A 6,627-nucleotide genomic window follows, 5' to 3' on the forward strand; every position below is an offset into this window, starting at 1 on the left:
AGAATAAGGAACCACTTACTCAGAGGAGGGATGTAAAGGATAGGGGAAGAAGAATTAAGTGATTTATGTAAAATTCAATATATATTAACACATTTTAAGGTGTGTCTTATAAAAAYAATATAGATGAACACAGAGAAAGTAAGGTTGGATGGAAGTAAAAGTAATAATAAAATAGCATCTACAGGTGATAACTTGAGATTAGAAATTCAAGAGTTGAAACATTAGCAATCACTTTTAGAAACTCTTTGAGAATTGAAGAGGTAGCAGCTGATTGGAAACCAGTGATTTGTTTCAGTTCTTTGAACAGCTTTCTTAAAATTATTTAAAATAGCTGCACATCTGCAAGTTCTGCATATCTTTACTGTGGGCTTTAGAAACACAAATTTCAGCTTGTGCGTTGTCTGTTTGCTTCCTAAACTTAAAATGAGTAGGAATGCTTTTCCCAACAACTCAGGAACATGAATTTCTAACTACACAGCCTGTGGATTTCCTGAGAACTGCTTGGATTTAAAGATAATAAAATATTCTAACATCCCTTTGCCCAGCCATGAATCCCAGAATACTTTGTCCTGTTTTATCTGAACTTTTGCAGTCACTGACATCCTAATTATGAGCTGTACTGGAAAGTGCTCCTAAAACCAGCTCTATGAACTGACAAATTCTATTGAGTCCAATGGGCAGAAATAACAATTTAAAAATATGTCTAAATTTTCAAAGTTATTCAAGAAAAAGGCTTGGAAATAGATACCCTCTTATGACTGCACTTATGTGATATAATAGTTGGAGTTGGTTTTTTTTTTGTACAATACCAAACAATTAATTCTTAATACAGAGCGTTTTTACAAATGGCTGTTTCAAAATATGAGCAGAAAAGTCCATCTGCAAATAAGATAGATAAATCAGGGAGTAGTGAATATTTGTTGKGTAGATATGATTTATTTCCACTGTGCTCCAGAGAATCCATCAAAATCTATCACATACAATGTAGAAAAGATGAGATCTATGCTAAGAAGATATCAGTGTTTAGAAGGCTCAATATAAATCTTTTTGCAAAGTAAAGCAAAAGCTAAACATTACATGTTATGGTAAAGGGAGTCTAAGGGGGATTTTGGATAAAAGCTGACAGTGACTCCTGCCATAATATCATAACTCTTAGAAATTAATCATGTCCATTTTGGGAAATTCAACCATGTTCCACAAATCTCAGAGAAATGGAGCTGTCTTATTGTCTGTTTGTAACAAATCACATAAAGTGCAACATGTTTTATTTATCTTGACTAAAATTCTAAACAAACAAGGCCTGAGTTCTAAAATAACAAATTATAACAAAATATTCAGTAACCACTGATAACATCAGCAATATAGGGCAATGCTGGAGAGTTACTTTTTTTTCCCCATCTTTGAAGCATAGCTTTATGTTCCTCAGAAAAATACACAGTTGGACATTTGAATCTGAGGCTTTTATTGTGCACCTATAAATAAATCTGCTGAATACTACACTGCTTTCACTAAGTCTCCACCTATGCTCATTGTGTTTTACCTCRCTGTCCTTGGCTCCAGTGGTCCCTGGCCTTAAGGCTGTTCTGTTCTTCATACTCAAAATTTCCAAAGTAGCAAAAATTCTTACCGAAGCATTTTATAAAAGCTGCCACCTTCAAAAACAGAGAATAATGTAAAATGGTTCTCATTACACTGTTCGAAGAAATTGGTATTTAAAGTCTTTATTTTAAGACAAAAAACTTGCAAGCTGTTTGCACACTCCAAATTGCATTCCAGTTATTCCATAACAACACTAACACTGTGTTTCTAATTTTTCTTCCTTCAAATTTTGTTTAATTTTATCTATGCAGATATCTGACTTCAGATTTAAATATCTTTTTGAGACCATTTTGAAAATGCAGCCACTAATGAGAAGGATGATAAAGAGGCCTAGTAGTTTGCTATTAGCATATGGAAAAGTGAAACAGTTTCCATCTGCATACCTATTTTTATCTCTCTGTTTCTCCTCCTGCCCTYAAAGTAGAACTATTACGTTAGGTAATCTGCTTGTAAAGGCATTGGAAAAGCAATCCAAAGTGGGAAGCATCCTGTGATTGCTGACTGWGCTGCCCAGAGAAGGAGTGGCTCATCTGCACGTTACCATCCCTGTGCTACCACAGAGTGAGCAGCACAGTCTAAACTGACAACTTTGATTTTAAATTAGGGGTTCTTTTGATCAAATTATTTGATAATATTTCGACATTTCATGTAAATAAAGATGTGTACAAAGATGTYGCATATTAACAGAAGTACATTAAGTTTTGTATGTTAAGGATCTCCTCCAAGTTCACAATTTAACTTTTGGCTTAAAGCCTRTCACAAATAAGATGCATTTGACAATTGCTTGTGAATATTCAGTGCAGTACATCAGACTTCATCTCCAACCTCCAAGGTTAAATCTTCTAACAGTTTCTTATTAAGCACCAGACAAAAAAAAGTAAACAAATCCATCTCTAATTAGACCTTCACACTGTTTTCTTTTTTTTTTTTTTTTTTTTTTTTTTTTTTTTTTAGTAACAAAGTCTATCCAGTGCTTAGGAGAATGAATAGATTAAAAAGTAGTGAAAATCTAAAATTTCACATGAGTCAAATGTTGGACTCAACTTAGAGAAGACTTTAATTATCTTTCAACTCTACAAAGTGGCAACCAATTCCAAAACAAGACGCATAGGAAAAATCCCAAATTTCATCAAATTCTGAGATACTGACTTGGAATTTCTTGTGCTTAGGTTGATCCCAGCAAATGGGGGACACACGTATCCTTTGTCCATTCTGTAAGCAAGTTTCTGCATTTATTGTAATAGACTGCAATAATATATTCAAAAAGTACTTACACAATTCGAATCAAATATTTGCTGAATATCAATCTAGCAGTCAAGCATGTGTGTTTTCAAGGAAATAAAAAAACACAAAACAACAACAAAACTAAAAATAAACTCCCCACACAACAGCCTGACCAACATTTCTTGCTTGGGACCACAAAGAAGAGTAACTGGACCAAAAAAAATGAAAGACAAAGCTACTTTTAGAGAGTTTGATTTTTCTTCCATTGCAAGTAGAATACTCTGTCCAGAACAGCATGTATGGCACAGACACAATAAACTGAAAGCAGGCTTCAGAGAGGCTTACAGAAAGGTGAGAAAAGAGCAGCAAGAAGCTTCTTAACTATTTCAGTAGCTGAAATATATTCTAGTTAGTATGACTAGAATAGGCAGTCAATAACTTGTCTAATTTCAGGTAAAAGGAAGATAAAACTCGTTTCATCTCAGAATCTTCATAGACAAGGAAAAGCATTTCCATTTTAATTTACCTATTTCTTCCTGCTTCATAAAGCCAGTCACCAYATATCTGCACTCTAACAATGCCTATGATCAAATATGGGCTACAAGAAGCAACCCTGCCCTTTCTTATATAAATCCAGCCAGGCAAAGATTTCATTTTACAGAAACTACAGGCCTGTAAACAGCCTAAACACAACCAAACATTGATAGACATTCACTGATTTGAGGGGTAGTTTGTTTTTTTTTTGGTTTCAATCCACTCTGTCTCAATTTGATTTTAAGTTCCTCTAGCAGACTGCTGAGATAAAGTCAATTCTGTCATTTTTAATTCATAACAAATTTTGGAGGGATTTTTTTTAAATTTAAAATTAGAAACACTTTATAAAGGAGAAAAAAAATAGCCCTATATAAATACAGCACCAAATTATATAATTCATAATATAATAGTTATAGATACAATTTTTAAAAGTACAAACAGTAATGCTTTATATGAAAAGAAAAATACAAACAACAACAACAAAGCACTAACAAAAAAAAAAATTCCAAAGGGTACAAAAGAAGAGGATTCTTCAGGAGGGAATCTCCTCTCAGCTAGTGTTAACTTTCTAATAAATTATGAAAAAGGGGAGTAACTCCAGAAGATTAGAAGAGAGGCAATGTTGTGTCCATACTAAAAATGCCAAAAGGGATCAATCAGGTAACCACAGGCCCAGCTTCAGCTCTTGGCAACATAAAGGAAAGCTGCTGCAACTGTTTGACAAATTAAAGTATAGAAAAATATTTAATTCCCAGCTAAATTATTTTAGAGAYATTGGTCTGGACTAAAACCTCACTTTTATTCTATAAAAAAATTACAAACTTTATTTTTGTGAGGCATCAAAAATGACCATAATTTAGTATGGTACTCCATCCATGCAGAAAAAGGTAGCTGATTGCTCTGCAGGGTGAGCCCTTCAATTCCTGAGATTTTCTGCTTTAAAAGAATGAGTGATAGTAGCTACAGCTGAGCTGAGATGGGAACAGCCCTGCAGATCTCTGTGTCTGGCTGCCTGTGCCTGAAGTCTGACTGCCCAACTGGTGAGGAAAATTGTGAGYAATATGACAGAAATTTACTTCAGATCCATTTTTCACCCAACAAATAATAGCTTCAAAAGTTCCACAGAAAATTGTTTGATCAGAATATTTCTGATTCAGAGATCTGCTCTGAATATTTTGTACCACCTCGAAGCAGGAAGGAAGAAGAAACCTCTGTGGGCACCACTGAAAACTGCAAAAGGGGAATTCTACATCCAGCTTCAATATGCATTACAAAAAAAAAAGAAATAAAATTATATATTTTGCCCTGTCCTGTACAGGTAAAATAGAGCAAATGAATCTTTCACAGGGTAGACAAACCAAGAGTCTGTCCAGCTGCCGGTCCTGAGGCAGAATGAGAAGTAGTTTGCTTGTAGTATTTAAGTATTCACTTACAATGAGAGAGGCACCCTTAACTGGACAAGGAGTAATGGAAACCAAAGGCTAAAAGCTCCAGTCAGATAAACAKTAGCTGGAAATAAGACACAGATTTCAGGGAGATGGTTCACAGCTGGGATAATTCAGGCTGGAAGAGATTCTCAGTGGTCATTTTACACAATCTCCTGCTAAAAACCAGATCAGCTCTGATCACTCAGGGCTTTATCCAGTCTGGTCTTGAAAACTCAAAAAGGTGGAGACTGCAGCAGCTCCTTGGCTGCTGTTCTATTGCTATTCACTGCTATCAGGGCTSAGCATAGAGGTGAAGATAAACTTTAGCTATACATTATTTTCTGAATTGAAAAATTGTCTGCAGTTCTGGGAAGAATATTGGAGTCATTCAAGAATGCAAATGAAATGTTACTAAGAAAGGAGCAGCTGAAAAATAAAGATACTAAAATATCTCGAAATGGTACAGCAGTTTTAATGTAAACCCATTCTTTACTCCTCATACAATCATAGAAACATCCAGGAATAATCTGGGCCATTAACTCTTAGCAAAGTGATATCAACTCTTCACTAAAACCAGGTATTTTTGTAGGCAGTGATGGTGAAATCGCATCAGAAGGAACTCCAAAGCTACATTATCAACCATGACTTTCTAAAGACAATGATTTCTGATTTATGCTATACAATTTGCTTTTTTTCAAAAGTAACTGAGACAATTTGACATAAGGAGGCCTTAGTCACCAACAGATTTTTGGTTAAAAACAAAATATGGTTCTTACATTGTTGAAAAAAATGTAGGCAGAGCACAATCAAGGTATTGAAAGCATCAGTCTGCAGCCTATCACTGTTCATCAAATCATCAATGGGAGCAGGACAGGCTGTGAAATAATTCTGATATCAACTCTTAAGACATAAAAAGGGGAAGAATATAAGCAGCTCAAGGGATGTGAACTTCTTCTATCGCTCTGACAATATAAAGTAAAAGATAATATTTTGTCAGAGGTCTGTGTGAGAAATTATTGTTTCAGTGTGGGATTCTGGAAGTGGTGGGGGTTGTGGGTTTTTTTTTGCTCCTTCCTCTCAGAAGCATGTTCCATAGCAGAAGTCACCAGGAAAAAAAACAAACCAAAACAAGAAAAACAAGGCATATCCCCCCCAAAAACTATTATTTCTACAAAGCTGAAATTTGCAATCCATTACTCATTCCTGTTAAACTTCCAAGTCATTGCAGATGCGCTGCTTCATGCGGCTTACTTCAAAATAAAAGAATCTTAAATTGTGAATCATTTAGTGCTACTTACTTTGTGCAACCTATGAGATGTCTGGCACTTGAAACTGCCCACGACTTTAATAATCAATTGGAGGATGCAGCCAATCGCATTTCCCCCCACGACAGTTTCCAAGGTAACCACCAAAGATACCGACATGGGCTGCATGCAGTGCGAAAATGCACAAAAACACTGCTACATTGCCACTTCTTTCAATACTTCAGATTGTATATTATAAAATGCTAAAAGCCCCCTAAATTGGTATTGACAAAACCAGTAGCAAAAAGGCCAAAGCAGAATTAAAAGACAGTGATGAAGAACCTCTGTCTGCAGCGATTCAGGAGCACTACAGAGACTTCTTGARGCTCTGCTTTTCTTCAGCTACAGCATGGACCCCTCCCTTCCCTGGTCAGCCACGGAAAATGAGAGCTGCAGCTCATTAACACAATCAGGACACCRTCTCTGGTTTGTGCCTGTAAACGCTTTGCTTAATTTATGTTTGTTTGTGAACTGCCTTCATCACGAGACAGTATGACACACCGCTTTTTACATAGATTTATGCTAGAACTTTTAGTTCT

Source organism: Malurus melanocephalus, unplaced genomic scaffold, assembly GCF_030028575.1.
Source record: "Malurus melanocephalus ecotype Western Australia unplaced genomic scaffold, MMel_1.1 scaffold_273, whole genome shotgun sequence".
Classification (NCBI taxonomy): domain Eukaryota; kingdom Metazoa; phylum Chordata; class Aves; order Passeriformes; family Maluridae; genus Malurus; species Malurus melanocephalus.